At 44.5% G+C, this 15,866-nt stretch overlaps 1 long non-coding RNA gene across 1 annotated transcript; it reads left to right on the top strand.

The window, feature by feature from the left end:
- Positions 1–6,192: 6,192 nt before the first annotated feature.
- On the top strand, positions 6,193–15,655 carry LOC106025988 (uncharacterized). The gene is made up of 4 exons (XR_001199598.2): positions 6,193–6,383; positions 11,752–11,891; positions 13,224–13,336; positions 14,664–15,655. It is a non-coding gene; the product is annotated as an uncharacterized LOC106025988 (long non-coding RNA).
- The last annotated feature ends 211 nt before the right edge of the window (positions 15,656–15,866 follow it).

A 15,866-nucleotide genomic window follows, 5' to 3' on the forward strand; every position in this document is an offset into this window, starting at 1 on the left:
AAAAGAAGCTCTAGCCCTCCTCTTCCTCTGCAACTTTGATCCCCAGTGAGTCTCTGAACTGTCCCCAGGCCCCCACATTCTGGCGCTGTTCTCTGATATGTCTCATTGGCTGCCAACACAATGATTTATTTATTTTGCCCATCTAGATTTGGGAGTATACTGTGGCCAAGAGTACATGCTATTCACATTGCAGTACCCCGCACAGAGTAAATACTAAACAAACTCCATCACTAGAAGTAGTTGGGTTTGCATTGTATTGATGGATATCAGAGCTTTGGGAGAGAGGGGGGCAATTATAAAGGGTGACACACTTCTTTATGCCAGTGTGTTGGTTCCTCTACCTGAAATGGTCCCTTCCTTTCTGGCACAGCTATTCTCTACTCAATCAACTATGGGTTACAGCAATAGATCTCACTGAAAATCCTTTTGCGGAGGTGTCTGACTATCTGGACCAGTTTATGTGCTTCTGACATCAGCTGTGTAGCATACTACACTCCTCTGTTGTAGCATAAATTACACTTAGGTTGTTTTAATTTTGCTTTCCAATTGTTTGCTCTTCTCCTTGCATGAGGATGCTACATCCTTGGCTATTATCACATAACGTGTGTTTTTTATAGAACTAATGCATGTTTTCCCATCTGAATTGTGTTGTGTCTGGCCAGGTAACCTGCTTGGCTAACAGAAGAGCAGAAGGAACTAAACCATAGTCAGTGGGTCTGTAAGTAAACACTTCATTGAACTACATAGATCTATACCAGGGATTCTCAACTAGAGGTTGAATTTTGCCTTCACAGGACATTAAGCAGTGTCCGGAGATATTTCGGTTGTCACATTTTGGGAAAACGCTGGGCAGAGGTCGGGGATCTATTTTGCATACAGAGTAGCATCCCACAACAAAGAAGCATGGGGCCCCCAATATTAATGAAACTGAGGTTGGGAAACCCTGCTATGCCCAGGGTCATCTAAGAAAAGTTCTATTCCTTCCTGCCATCTGGAAAGCGGAGGAAGGAAGATTATAAGTTGGAGCCCAGTCTGGAAAACTTAACGATTTAGACTTGGTCTTGAAATTAAAAGGCCTGAGGCAGTTGCATGGAGGTTGTGGACATATCTCAGTACAAAGGCCCTTGGTTCCATTCTGAAAAACAAAGAGTTTCTATTCCAAATAGGAAAATAGGTATTGGAGTAAGCATCACTGGAGAACTTAGTGGCCAGGATTTTGAATTCTCTCTGAGACCATTTACTGTCATTTAAGAAGTGCAGTGAACAGGATTAAAAACTTGCTCATCATGGGGTGCAATACTGGTCTCCAAGACCCTGTCTCCTGTCTTCACTGATGCTATGCCAAGACTTGGTACCCATGCTCGACTTCAATTTGTTAAAACACTAGGATGAGCACGAGTATCTTTAAAATATTGCTCAAGCCAAGGCAGTGATGGCAGGGGAGTTATTATTTGTGCTGCTTTTCTGGTTCTGGGAACTTGAACCCAGAGTCTGGTGGATTGAATTCAAAGGTCCAGGCGTTTTGTTTGTGTTTTCCAACAGGGCAGGCAGCCAGAGCCCTTGTATTCTTTAACCATCTGTATCTTTGAGTGTGTGATAGCCATGGGAAAGGGACAACAGGACAGAAATGCTAATACTGATAGTATCCTGAGGCCTTCAGTCCGAATGATCCTTCAGAGCGAAGTTTGGTTTGATAACATTGTCTTCACTTAAATCTCTTCCGTAGTTTATTTTCTTTTGAGCCCATGGAATCAAAGTCCAAAGCCTTCACCTCACTGAACAGTGAGTGACCTCAGACACTCTCTGGTTCTCTCTACTTTAGTGTCATTGTGTCCTCCTAGGACAGCTCGCGGGATCAAGCACTCCTTAGAAATTTTGCACATGTGGTTCCCTTAGCCCAGAATGCATTTCTACTTCTGTCTACCTTTATGACCGCTACTTATCTTCCAGGTCTGTACTAGAGACTCTGCTGGAGCAGCCTTCCCCCACATTGCTGATGAAGTGCGGGTCACCCTGCCCTTTGTTTCTATAATGCTGGTTCTCAGAGCTGATGGCTCACTGTATGCACCTACTCCTCAGTAAACGTGCGCTCCTCACTGTCCTTGCCCTAGGTAAACTATTGCACACAATGCTTTTGTAATTATTAATGATTAGCTACTGCTCTGCGGCCATAATGCCAAGCCCTGGCTGCACGGGCTCTCCTGGAGACACCGTCTCCTGCCTCCTCCCCGTTTCTCCATCACTGGCTGTGCTGGCTTCAGGAGCCTACTCTGGGGTCCCAGCCCACATCCCTGCAGACTGGTGTATATGACCCTGGTCATACTTCTGCCTTCTAATGGTCTAAGACTTATGATATCTAATAGTCATTGTCTGTTATCTTTCTTACTTTCTAAAACTCTTGAAAGCAGGGAAAAATCTCAGATCGTACAGGACTGAGCATTTGAAATATTTTCAACATTATGTTGACTGTTTATTCCATTTAATCCTCACAGTTTGAAGAAGAAAGAACCGCTCATTATTTGCAATCACCACTTAGATGTCCAAGGATAAAATAAGATTTGTGCTGGAGAGGAGAGGGAGAATTACTCCAGATCCCCAAGTTTGGGGCTGTGCTTTCCAATCCCTGTTGTTTAAGGACACAATAGGATCTGCCAGGTACCTCTGGCTCTTTTTTCAGAGACGCTTCCATAAAATGGTTTGAACAGTGGGGCACTATGGCAAGGCACTCGCAGACTTGCCCAGTAGAGGAAACAGATGTTTCAAACACAGATGGGAACGGTGCTACTCAGCAGGGCATGGAGCTGAAACACTGTGCAAGGTGCCACTTGATGCTGAGGTTCAGGAGAGGCTGAAGATCAGGTCTTTATCCTTTTAGTTTTCCATGCATGTATCAGGCAGCCCCAAAGGTTGGCCTTTGTTGGCTCTTGGTATTCAAGTCCATGTGCTGTCCGTTGCCCACGAGTGTGGGCTGGATCTTCTGGTTCACCCCCACCTGACAAGAAGATAATGGTAAAGAGATTGCGTGAGTGGGTGTCACTGCGAAGATCAGCTTGCACCCAGAATGTGGCTTCCTTTCTGGTCACTCTTTCTTGTTTTCTAACTCATGCTGCAAGAAGCCAGCTGCGACTTTATGTGCTGCCTTAAGCAGTGACCACGTCAAGACACCAAAGAAATGAAATCCTCCCTAGCCACAGCCAGCAAGGCGGGACTGAGGTTCCCAGTACCGCAGCCTCCACAAAGGATGGAAAGAGGCCAAGAACCGTGTGATTGCACCCGGTGGAGACCTCCCTGCAGCTGAGCTTACGATGAGATGGGAGCCCAGGGCAGCAATAGATCGCAGCCTCTAAGTAGTACAATAGTTTGGATCTGAAATGTCCCCCATAGAGGCCATGTGCTAGAGGCCTGGTCCCCAAGCCCATTGTCCTACTGGGACATGTGGGGCCTAGTGAGGGTTTTTCTTTATCAGGGGCTCCAAGGGGATTCTGGGACACTTTCTTTTGCTTTTGTGTCCTGTCCAAGAGGGGACGGACCTTACCCCTGTACACACTCCACTGGGATGTACTGTCCTGCCACTCCACGCAGCCACAGGGCTAATTAGTCATGGACCAAAACCTCCCAAACTGGGAGCCAATGTAAGCGTTCCCCCTTTTTAACTTGATTTAGCTGGGCTGTTAGCCTAAGAAAGCTGCATAACCCAAGAGATCTGAAGGCAAGTTACCCAGCTAAGCCACACTTGGGGTCTCCAGCCTGCAGAATTGAGATAATAGATGCTTATTGTATTAAACTGCTAGGTTTGGGGGACAATTTGTTACACAGCTAGAGACACATTATAAGTTTGTTAAGCTCCTGTTTCAACCTGGAATTTTAGCTGCACAGGAAAAACTAAAAACTAAAAAATAAAACCTTCAGGCAAATAGTCAGATGTCCATTCTACATGTAAATTTTCAGATTTTCCTAATGTTGACTGAAGACCTACTATGTGCTGACTGTGAACTGTGAATTCCTGGGTATGGAGATACGGTCTCATTCATCTGTTCACCCAAAGTCCTAGCACAAAGTTTTTGCCATAATCACTATTCAATACTTGTGCATTGAATTACATTATCAGTGGATAGTTGTTAGGATCCACATTTTTGGCAAGGTGGTAAGAGCAGTCCCTAGGGTTTCAATTCCCTGTAGAGGGTCACATCACTGGATTTAGATCTGCCACCCCAATTCTAAGGTTGCCATGGATGTATCTGAAAACTTCCAAGGTGGGTAAAATATCCCTCTTCGATCTCAATAGCAATGTCCTCCTCCCCCAGCTACACTAGTTCGAAACAAGCAGGTGGCTTTAAAAATGTTTTTATTGAAGGGGTTTGTCAACAGGGCTTTCTTATTTCTTTGTTACCCCTAAATAGAGAGAAATGGCCTTTCCCTCACTTAGAATGGATTCCTGAGATATAATTTTTCAATGATAACTTGTTGGAAGTGAGGAACCATTAAGTTATTTTAGTCCTGGCTAATAACATTCATGGAGCAATTGGTGTTTCTTTCTGAGTTAATAAGAAACATTTGCAGCAAAACCAGGGGGTTCTGCAGAGAAAGCAATTGGCAAGAAATGGTATGTTTAAATACCAGAAAACAGCCCATATCCAAACAGGTGTGCGATAAAACAGTATAAATAAACTTCTTTCCAGGCAGTTTAGTCCAAGCAAAATTGTGTAAGAGACTTTCCTGCTATTTTGAATAAAACTGTAACCAAACCAGACCTCTTGAATCCTCCTTAGATGATACAGCTGGAAAAACAGCTCTTATTCAGAGAGTTGAAAGTAAAAATTGTTTTAATTTTTTTTAATGGGCAGATAAACAAATCTTGCTGGGGGATGATTACACTTTTATAAACGTGACTGTTAGCAAGGATCTTGTTAAAAGCTCACCTCTTTTCAAACTTTAAGAAAGAAGCCCACTTTTTAAAATTAGCAATGGTCTCTTCTTGTTGTGTTGAGATACTTTTAAAAACTCTATTTTTCTTTTGGATGCAATTTTCCTAAATAAATGGGTCCATGGCATCAAGACTATAGACACCTAAGAGGATAGTTTGCTTTCCATTAAGACCTGCTAAGTGCACAGGAAACACAAGTTAGAGCTGAAAGAGTTTATAAAAACTACTCTTTTAAGTGCTATTTTTTTTTTCTGGCCAAGAGCAAAGGTGATTCGGAAAGTTAGGCCATGCAGAAAAGTTGGGAAGTATGTGGGTTAAATATTTCTTGCTGATCTGGGGATCATTTGTTCTTTGGGGATTTGTTGTTTGAGATAGTTTGTTCTTTGCCACCTTGTGACTCGGAGAAAAAGGCAAAAACAACATAGACATAGCCCAAAGCCCTGGAAATAGCTGATACTTCCCACGCCCCAGGAGCGCAGAGGTAGCCTCACGTGGTGGAGAAGAGGCGGTCCTTTGCCTTTGAGAGATCTCATCTCAGCTCAGCCTCAGGCTAGCACAGCATTCACCCCTTCTGAGCCTCTGTTTCCCACCTCTGACATGGATTTGTACACACAGTGCTTGTGCACATGACATGCAGATACACAAATGTTACACGCAGTAACATGCAGGTGACCCAGAGTAACATATGTGATTATGGCTTAAGCCATCTCATAAAGCTCCCACTCAATGCCATGCAGTGTTATTCACATAGCAAGTGTGCACTCCGGGTTGGCTTTTATTTGAACTGATCCTACTGCGCTTCTTAGAGAGTTTCTCCTTTGAATACTTCCCCCCTCGACACCATCCCTAAGTCACCCTTCTTTCCCTTTGCCACAACTATTCACATATACTGTGTGCAGAACAGAATGACATCAACTAGATGGAACAGGAATGCAAAGCAGAGTATTGACGTCATTTGGTGAAGTGGTTAAGAGAGAGCATTCTAAAATCCAGCCTGCCGCAGACTCCACCCCGCTTTCTTTCTAGCCAGCACACTTTTGGAGCCTCCATATCCCCGGCTGGAAGTGAGCGTTGCGGTGGGATACTCCTCTCAGCTGCTCTCTGTAAAGCAAAGAGCACCTGCGCTCACATGCGCTCTGGACTTTCCTGATGAGTCCGTCTCTGCACAAAGGTTTCACGGGCTCTTTCCCAGGCGTCTCCAGCAGAACTCTGGCCTCTTTCTCAATTCCACCTCTGTTACCTGTTCCAGGTAGTTCTGGCCTAGGAATCACCTTTCAGGGCCAGAAACCACTGGCCAATATTTGTACTGCAGGAGTAAAACATTTTGACGTATGCCAGGGTCAGTGTTTCAGAGCAATAGTGTCCCAATTCTCGCTACATTTGGAATGAAAAGGGAATCCAGACTGCTTCTTGGGAGCAGAATTTTCTCTTAGAAGCCACTGGAAGGCAGGTGATTGAGGTAAAATTTTTTCTTTCCCTTATTAATGGTGCTGGAAAGACATTCATTACCATTTTGTTCTCTCTCTCTCTCTCTCTCTCTCTCTCTCTCTCTCTCTCTCTCTCCTCTCTTTCTCTTTCTTTTTTCCCCCTTGTGGCAAATATTATAAATAGGCCTCCTTCTTATCTAGTCCCCCTCTAAATGTTTTTCATTTGAAAACCACAGTTAATTTCAGATAAGTGTCAGAGATAATCTCAAATTTGTGTGCAATACAGGCCCAAGTTCTAAGAAAAACATGACATTTCTGGGGGGCCTAGTTGTGGTCCCTCTTCCTCTCCCAGTGCCCGGGTTATCAGCGCCCAGGCTTTATCTGATCCTCAGGCTCCCTTGTGAAGCAGACAGACACTGCTTCCTGTGGAGGGCTCCTCTCCTGCTCAACACCTTCCCAGCTGTGACTTTCAGCCTTGAGGAGCTTAGGGGTGGGTCCCCCAGCAGTGTCCCCGGGGTCAACTTGGCAAGGATGCAGTGGCCTCTCCCCTCTGTCTCCCTGGGCCCCTCCCGGTGATCCTTGTGCAGATAACTGCAGTCATAAATGTTGTGCAAAGGCTGCTGTGTGGCTTCTAAATAACTGGCTGTTTTCAGAGTCTGGGCCACATTTGTCCTGGCCTGAGTTAAGAGGTGAAGAACATTCCAATTGTAAGCTTGCATGGAAAAAGTCTATTTGAAGGTTTTTTTTTTCTTTCTGCTAACAAGGTATGCAGAAGACTCAAATTCCAGTAAATGAAGGTTCAGGATGGGCTGGTTTGCAGAATACAGTCATTCCCCCCCTCCACCCCTTAATTTTTCCATAAAGCGACATAAAAAGCCACTATACTAACAAACATTTTGGGAAGGGAACAGGCTCCAGGCCAAGAAGCCACAAGCTTAAATGGGGGGAAATCTGAACCCTGAGGCTGGTTTCCTGAGCAGAGTCCTTATTCAGGAGGAGTCAGGCATGAGCAGCGGTGCCCTAACCAAGGAGCAGATCTCCAGCTTCCCTGGGTGCCCCAGGACTCCAGAGGACAGGAAGAGAGAGCCACCATCTGCAACAGAACAGGGCTCATCTGGACTCATGAAAAGAAACTAGACCACCCACCCCCCTGCCAGCCCCACCCCACACCAGGTTATACCTGGAAAACACCTGGAGAAAAGCATCTTACAACCAAGTGCTAACCAAGCAAAGCCAACACCGTCACCCTAAAAACTCAGTGGCATTTACTTATTTATTTTTAAAATTTATTCATAGGAAATGTAGACATATTATGTTAAAATGGACACAGAAGAGTAAGATTTCCTTAGACCAGCCATAAGAAAGAAGAAGGTGTGGGAGGAGTGTTATCTTAAAAACAGTGAGATTTACCAACCATCTCAATAAAATCAGGCTGATGGGGTCTCCCGATCCAAGACGCAGGAGTAGAGCAGAGGCTGGGGAGCACACATATCTACAAATGAGGAGTTGAAATATGATTGTACGTCACTGGAATGGGTTCTATTATTTCATAGATGGCTCTGAAAATCTGACCAAGAGGGCAAGAGTACCTATAGTTGTATATTATATAGAGTACAATCCTGATAAGAGATTAAACATGAGGGAAGCTAGCATACGTTTAACAGAAAAATAAGTATGGAGAATATGTTGATGATGCAGAGGTAAGGCAAAAAGTTTACAAAGAAGACAAAGTCCTAAGTCATAAGGCAGAAAAGGAAATTTATGGATTTGATTACACTAAAATTGAGGATTTTTTCTTAAATATATCAAAGATCACATTAATAAAAATTTAAAAGTTGGAATATAATACTGGCAACATCTAAAACTCAGAATCAGTCTAGGACAGGTGAGGGAAGCCTGTAAGTTAGTAAGAAAAGGATCATCAAATCCAACAAAAGTAGTGACAAAGGTTATTACAGTAATTCACAAGAATTCAGATCGCTGATACAGTGCAGAAAGATGTTTAAACTTTCCAGTAATTGGAGAAATGTAGAATCAAGGTTGGCGAGAAAAGCTTCACAATTGCCAAAAGGTCAAAAATGACAAAGTCAGATAATGGCAAGCATTGGCCTCAGCTATGGGAGCACATGTGTCATAGTTTCATGGTTGAATGTCCCCTCTGAGACTTGAACTGAAGTTTGGTTGACATTGGGATGGTGTTGGGAGCTGCGGGAGCCTTTCAGAAGAGATTAGGTGTTGGGGGTAACACCAGCCAGAAAAGATGAATGGCATTATCATGGGAGAGGGTTCCTTACAAAGGGGAGAAGTTTGGTTTCTCTCTCTCTCTGTCTCTCTGTCTCTCTGTCTCTGTCTCTGTCTGTCTCTGTCTCTCTCTCTGTGTCTCTCTCTGTCTCTCTCTGTCTCTCTGTCTCTCTGTCTCGCATTTCTTACCCTGTAACACCTGCTTTTCATCATTTCCTGACACAGCAAGAAAGCCCTTACCAGTTGGGGCCTCATGATCCCTGGACTTTTCATCTCTAGAACCATAGGCCTCATAACCTTCTCTTCTTCATAATTGACCCAGTCTGTGGCAGTCTACTATAGCACCAGTAAATGGACTATGATATGATTGAACACATATTGCTCTTCAGATGGAGAGAGGTGAAATCAATCTAAACAGTATGTTACAAGACTGTACTTCCAATCACTTGTTCCATTTCTGGAATTTGTCAAAAGAATCCTCATTTGGGTCCATAAGAGAGGGTATAAAGCTGTGTCATGGAGTTGATACCTATGGCGTCTGGGCCAGAGGGGCAGTAGACTGATTCACAGTTGAACAAAAGAGAAAGTTAAAGAAATGATGCCCATGATGGACCCTAATCCAGCAATTAGAAGAAATTTCTGGGGCCACCATTTAGCAGTAGATTAAGCTCTTAAAACTGGGTGAAAAGATAATAAAAGCAAACAGAGTTGTGAGGAGGATTCAATAGCAGTGAGATCCTCAAGATGCCACCTGCCAAAAGGTGGATGTGAAATGAAAGATGTTAGTTACTCCATCCAGACAAGCACCTCAGATCCTAAAGATAAGTGGAATTTGGAAGCATTCAAGATAGGGACTCTTTGTGCTGTCCAGTAGTCAATATTCCTTCCCTGCATCTCTTCTACCTCACCTGGCAGCAGAATCTCAACTTTCACAAAGAATGCAAAGTCACCAGCAAGCGTTCACCCTAGTAAGCACCTCACCTGTGCTGATGGCAGCGAGGAGGGCCTAGCATTTCCCCAACCAGGTGCAGAGTTTGTTACAGCTAGTTCCTAGGAATTTATGTAAGTGGGTCCAGAATGCACCACTGCCTGTCCTGACCTCATATGCAACTTAAGTCACAAGGTCATGGATGGAAGTTCTGCTGAGAGACCTTTCACTGAGACATGGTCTTCACTCAGCTTGATTCATGGAATGAGATCTTTTCTCTTCTTCTTACCATGTAAATACCTTCAGGGGACCCACTGTGCTTATGCCCACTACCAAGATGTCAATATAGCTGTTTGACATGTTTGCTTCAGACAACCTAAAATATGAACTGTCTTACCAGCAGGATCTTTCATGAGCATGTGAGGGTGGGGGTGCTATCTTCATGCAGGGCAGCAAGGTGTCACACTGCATTTGGGATCAGGGTTCACAGAAAGGGCCGAGGAGCTGAATTCTCTGGAATGAAATAGGTTCCAACTTTTCTCTGAAGGAAATCCAGGGTTTGGAAAGCTCCCAAGGAGCAATAATTCAATTGAACTACCCTGATGAACTGTTTTTAAATGTTTGAAGAAATATAGTCAAACATTGAACAGCTTCCTAGAACTAAATCAACTGGGCAAAGGTAACCTTTTATTAGACCTCTGCAATATACCCAGAGAACCAATCGAGTGTAGGGCTGGCTCCATCTGGAAGAGGAAGAGACTTGATTTTATTCACCCATTAGAAGGTTCTGTAGTGCAAGGCCCCAATTTGCCACTTCCTGATAATTGTTTATTTAAAGCTCAATTATTGGTGAAGGAAGTCAGCTTAATATATTGCGGATCTACTTTTGCAGCTGGTGACCTGCAGGGTTTTCTCTAGTTTATCACACAATCCTCCAAGGAAGGAGGATTGCCCAAGAAAAGACTATCACTGCCCACTTTTTAAAAGACAAATAGGAGTTTCTGGTCGAGGTGCTCCCATATCAGATGGTCTTTCGAAAGCAGATCTGGATTCAAATCCAGACAGCTGATTCCATATCTGGAACTTTCCTCACCTCATCCTGCCAGGACCAGACTTCTGCTTCTTAAAAGTGGCAAGGCAGGTTAGAAGGCCCCAAATGTTAGGGAAAATTGTCCTCTCCTCCCACATCTTCAAGAAAGGTTGCTAGAGAAGAAGCTGTGTGCTAAGACACACAGCTCTCTCAAACTGCACGCTTCCCTAAGTCTCTCTCTATGGCGGGGTGCTGGTGCGTGAATCCCTCTGTCCATCTCCATACAGAGGATCTGGAAGAAGCATGCCCGGTTCAGGAGTTGGACATAACTCACGGTAGCAAACACTGATAAATGTTTTGTATGAGCCGCAGGCCTATGAGCTGGTTCTATTACTTCTCTCTTATTTTTCTATTTGGAGAAACTAAGCTTTCAAAGTTCAATTAATTATTCAGACTCAAACAGCTAGTATTTATGGAATAGTTTCTAAGTGACTCTCAAACCAATGTTTTTGTCACATATTGCTCCAAATAGCCTTACCAGCATGTGGCAGAGTGTGATGGTGGGAGGATGCAGCTATGGTGGTGCTGTGACAGGGGCAGTAGCAGGGATCGTGGTGGCTTTGGTAAAGGTGGTGCTTCTGGTAATGGAATGGCAGTGTTCCTGGCAGTTGTGGTGGGGCTCGTGGTAGGTGTAGTGTTGGAGGGTGGTAATAATAAATAGAAGGGTGACTGCGATGTAGGGGTGATGGCGATGTTGGTAGTGGCACCTATAGTGGCAGTGAGGACTGTGGTGACACAGTAAGGCCCGAAATAGTGGTGGTGATGATGGCGGTGATAGTGTGGTGACAAACACCTATAATTCTGTGAATCGTAGTGGGACTCTTTTTCCTCTTTGAGTCAGGGAGATGAGTCGGTTGATGGCGATGTTGGTGTTGGGAGCAGTGGAGGTGGTGATGCTGGTGGAGGTGATGGTGCTGGTGATGGAGAGGGTGATAATTATGGAGTTTGGGGTGAAGGTGTCCATGAGAATGGTGATTCTGGTAATAGTGCTCATCATGGAGGTGGGCAGTGCTGGGTTTGTTGGTGATAGATGTTAACTCACTTTTTCAGATAAGACCTCTTTCGACATTTCTGGAAAAAAAATCTTTTGTTTTCTCTATGCATGAAAGGATTGATTAATTTTTTCCCCCATAAATTGTAGGAAAGAGACGTTGGCCTTTAATTTCCATGCCTCTATTCACTCCCATGCTGTTGACAAGTTCTGCAGTCGCCCTGGACCAGCGGGGGAGAGAAGGTCCCATGACCGTTTCCCTGAAGGCAGCCTTTGGCCACTCTGTACTGGTACATGTGACCCCTGCTTCACCCCCTGCCATATTAACCAGGTGACCGGGCCCTGCCAGGGCCCAGCCCAGTCCAAAGGGATTTGGGATTCAGTGTCCCAGCAAGGCACTGATTAGCTGGTAATCAGGCAGCGATTAGCAGGTCAGGTCACCTGCAGTTCAGTGCCCATTGTCCTCTGCAGAGTCCTGGGATGTTTGCCACACTGCCAGCCAGTCGAGTGTCTGAGGCTCTGGAGGCCTGAGAACTATGATTGGGACGAGGAGTCCTGTGCTCCCTAGAGCCCATCAGGTCAGGCGGAGGAATCTTCTGTCTGTTCACACATGAAGGATTCAGGAAAGAGATGACCTGCTTATGTTCCCAGCAGTGACATGGAAAGGAGGACTCCAGGATGCACTAGGTGTAGAGAAAACCCTGCATTCCACACCTTGCCATGTCCAGAGGATGAATCACGGAGCCTGATCAACCAGGGTTCAAACCAGGATTCTACAGCGGTCATAAAGTGTGACTTTGAACAAGATAGTTAATCACTGGACCCAGGTCCCTCCATGTTTAGGGAATTAATAATAACACTTGCTTCTTAGGATTGTTGGAGGTTTACATTTTATAAAATAGATATAAAGCAGTTAATGTAGTCTCCGTAATAAAGAAAATGCCTAATAAATGCTGTTACTCTTGACAACAGTTCATAGGAATATTACTATTCGAAAGTCTTCTTATTTGAAATGCTGTATTTCATTTTTAAAAATAGCCCAACACCATTACTTTGGGGATAAGTGTAACCCGTTCCTCTGTAGGGCCACTCTAAGGATGAGAGGAAATAATTCTTGCAAAGCAATCACCACAGAACCCAGGAGATAATTAGCACTCAATAAATGATAGCAATAATGGTGACAGTTGCCCGTACTGTTTCTACAAAAATGGCTGTAACGGGACATTTGGTAGCATAGCACGCTACATGACAGCATCAAACTGAGGCACGACAGACATAGCATGAGGGTTAGTGGTGCTGGGAACTGAACTCGGGGCTTTCACATGGAGTTACAGCTATAAATATGTATCTGTTTTTGTTTTGAGACAGATTCTAAGTCGCTAAGTAGGCTGGACTCAGACTTGCAGTCCTCTGTCCTCAGCTGCCCAGCATGCCTGATTACAGGCTGAGAAAACAGAGTTTTGAACTAAAAGGGGATCAGTGAGACGAACTCATCCCATTAAATACTGTGCCCCTGATAGCCATGTCTCTTCATATCACCTGGAGAGCTTGTCTAAAAGGCAGATTTCAGTTTGTGGGTTTGAGGCTTGGCCTGAGATTCTGCATTTCTCATGTGTTTCCAGGTGATTATTGGGCTGCAAGTTCACAGACTCCGCTTTGAGGAAAGAGGATGTAATTGTGCGATACATGTATGCATGCTCATAAGCACCGAAAAGAGTTCCCCGATAGGTTGAAGGTGAGTGCTGTGTTTTTCCCTTCACCAAACCCTTTCACCTCTCTCCAAACTTTAGTAGGGAACACGTAAAGAAAACATTTAGAGGTGAAGTACATTTTATTGACACAGAAAGTTCTTTCTTTTGCTTTAGTCTTGTCTCAGGGCCAGGTTTTCTGGCCTGTTTCTGGCCAGGGCTGCGTGCCTGCGACCCTGATTTTCTCCTGCAGCCACCTTAGGCTTTTGCTGCGTCTCAGCCACAAGGAAATCACATCAGTTCTGCTCGCTCTGGAGGCTGTGGTTTTCTGAGCAGCAGGTGGGCCCCAGCTCAGATAGAGCAGCTGGCCAGAGTTCAGGGCCCAAAGGCAAAAACACAGGCCAGGTGCAGGATGGACAGCTATTACCTTGGAGAGGCCAAGGAGTTTCTGAAGCCCAGATCTGGCGGCATACAGAGAGGGTGATCCAGGTAATGCAGGCAGGCCAAAAAGAGCTCTAGAAAGTCTGTAGTCCAGCAGGGAGAGCTCTGCTGGCCTTTCTTCTCAATGGTGGGCAGAGAGGAGGGTCACTGAAGTTGTGGAGCAAAGACTTCTTCTTCCTTCAAGACCCTCTCGTGCTCATCAGACTCATTGTCACTCAGAGATTGATAGGAGTCTGAATACAGAGTCAATCAGAGCCTGAGTCAAATTCTGACCTTGTCATTCAACAGTGAAGCGAGTGGCCTTAGACCTCAGTGGTGACTCTACTTCTTTGCAGGGAAAATGAGTCCAGCATGATAAGGGTGTCTTCAGAATTAGGAATTATGGAGCAAGGATCCTGGTATCTGGTCGGGATCAACACAGGCCTCAAATGCTAATACTAGTACTAGTGCTAATACTAATGCTAATACTAACTGCTGTTTGTGTTCAGGGTGTACCGTCTGCTTCACCGTAACTCATTCTCTCTACCTCTCCCATCTGAGATCCCAGGGGCTAATCCCAGTCACCCCAGCTCTCTATCAGCTAGGGGCTGGAAAGGAGAAACTGGGTAGTGGTAAAGGGATTTTTTACAGAATTGAGGGAATCAATAAGGGTGGAGGCAGGGATGGGGGTTGAGAAGGTCCACCAGACCTCAGCCAAGGGAGGAGCCAAGGGAGGAAGGAGCCATGAGCACCCAGCATGGGTAGCCATAGGGAGAGGGTAACATTCCGGGACCTCTGGCCTTTGGTAGACAGCAAATTTAAGTCCCCAGAAAGGAGAAGTCAGGGAATCAATAGCTTGACTTTAATGCTTTCCTCTGTCCTGTTCATGTTTTTGCCAAAACTTTGGCTCAGCATGACCTCTGACTGATGTCACCATACTTGTTGATCTTTCAGGTCTTAAGAGAATCATTTCGTGCTCATGGGAAACAATTGAATTTCCCAAGGAGGCACCAATGGATACATCTCCAGGTGGTGTGCAGCCCAGAGGCTAAACATCTTCAATGCAAAAATCATGAAAACGATCTAAAAAAACTGCATGAAGAACCATTCCAGGACCCTACACTTGAAAGACCTTCTTGTTAGTCACCCTTTTCTGTTTCCTTCCTGCGTTCAGACACCTGCCAGTCTGCTTAGGAAGTGGCGGTAATGCATGGACCCAGTCAGTCTGAGTATGACCATGAAACTCTCTTTTGCAAGACATCCCAAGATTGTATGGGTCACGATCGGGTCCCTTCGGTGGAATCCAAATAGAAGCCAGAGAGCAAGACAAGCTCTTACTGTCATAGATACACACTGCCTCTTGGGGTTCCAAAGAAGGAGGCAGAAAAGGGACAGAGAATCTGAAGGACAGATGGAACATTCCAGTGATCCTGCCAATCCAAGTCTGACCGTCATGAGACCTTCCGGGCTTCTTCTTCAGAGTTGATTCACACCTCGGTTTTTCAGCATTTGACATTCCTAGATGCATATTAATGTTTATATGCACGAGGCACTTTCTGGAAAGATAATCAAATTCATGACAGTGCGAAGGGACTGTAAGAATGGATGACAACCCGTGCTTTCAAGTAGAAGATTAGAAAGATAAAGTATGTGACATCCTCAGCATAACATTGGGCACTCATCTAAAGTGATGAATGGATGAATTTACGATTATTCATTATGCTTCTATTTTTTCTATTCCTCATGTCACCCAGCATGTTGCAGATACTCTCCAATCACACAGCCCTCCAAAAGGAAAACTACATCTCTTGGGCACTTTCTATAGATCATTCCCTGTGTCCGATTTCATGCTTATTTTGCTCAGAATCCACTTAAAATCTGACATTGTTTCAAGTATGATGCTATGCAATATTTAGAAAAATAAAAATCTGCACGCATTCCTACGACTTCCTGATAATGTTCTCTGATCTTTTTTTTTTTTTTTTTTTTTTTTTTTTGGTACCAGGGATCAAACTCACAACTGCGCGCTTGGAAAGCAGGCACTTATGCCACTGAGCTAAATCCCCAGCCCCTGTTCTCTGATCTTAAGAAACTATTAAACAAAATATATTCATCAAACAAGTGCAAACAAAGTTGCATTATATTTAAAATGCAGTG

Source organism: Cavia porcellus, unplaced genomic scaffold, assembly GCF_034190915.1.
Source record: "Cavia porcellus strain 051 isolate PalLab524CR breed Dunkin Hartley unplaced genomic scaffold, mCavPor4.1 scaffold_4, whole genome shotgun sequence".
NCBI classification, from domain to species: Eukaryota; Metazoa; Chordata; class Mammalia; order Rodentia; family Caviidae; genus Cavia; species Cavia porcellus.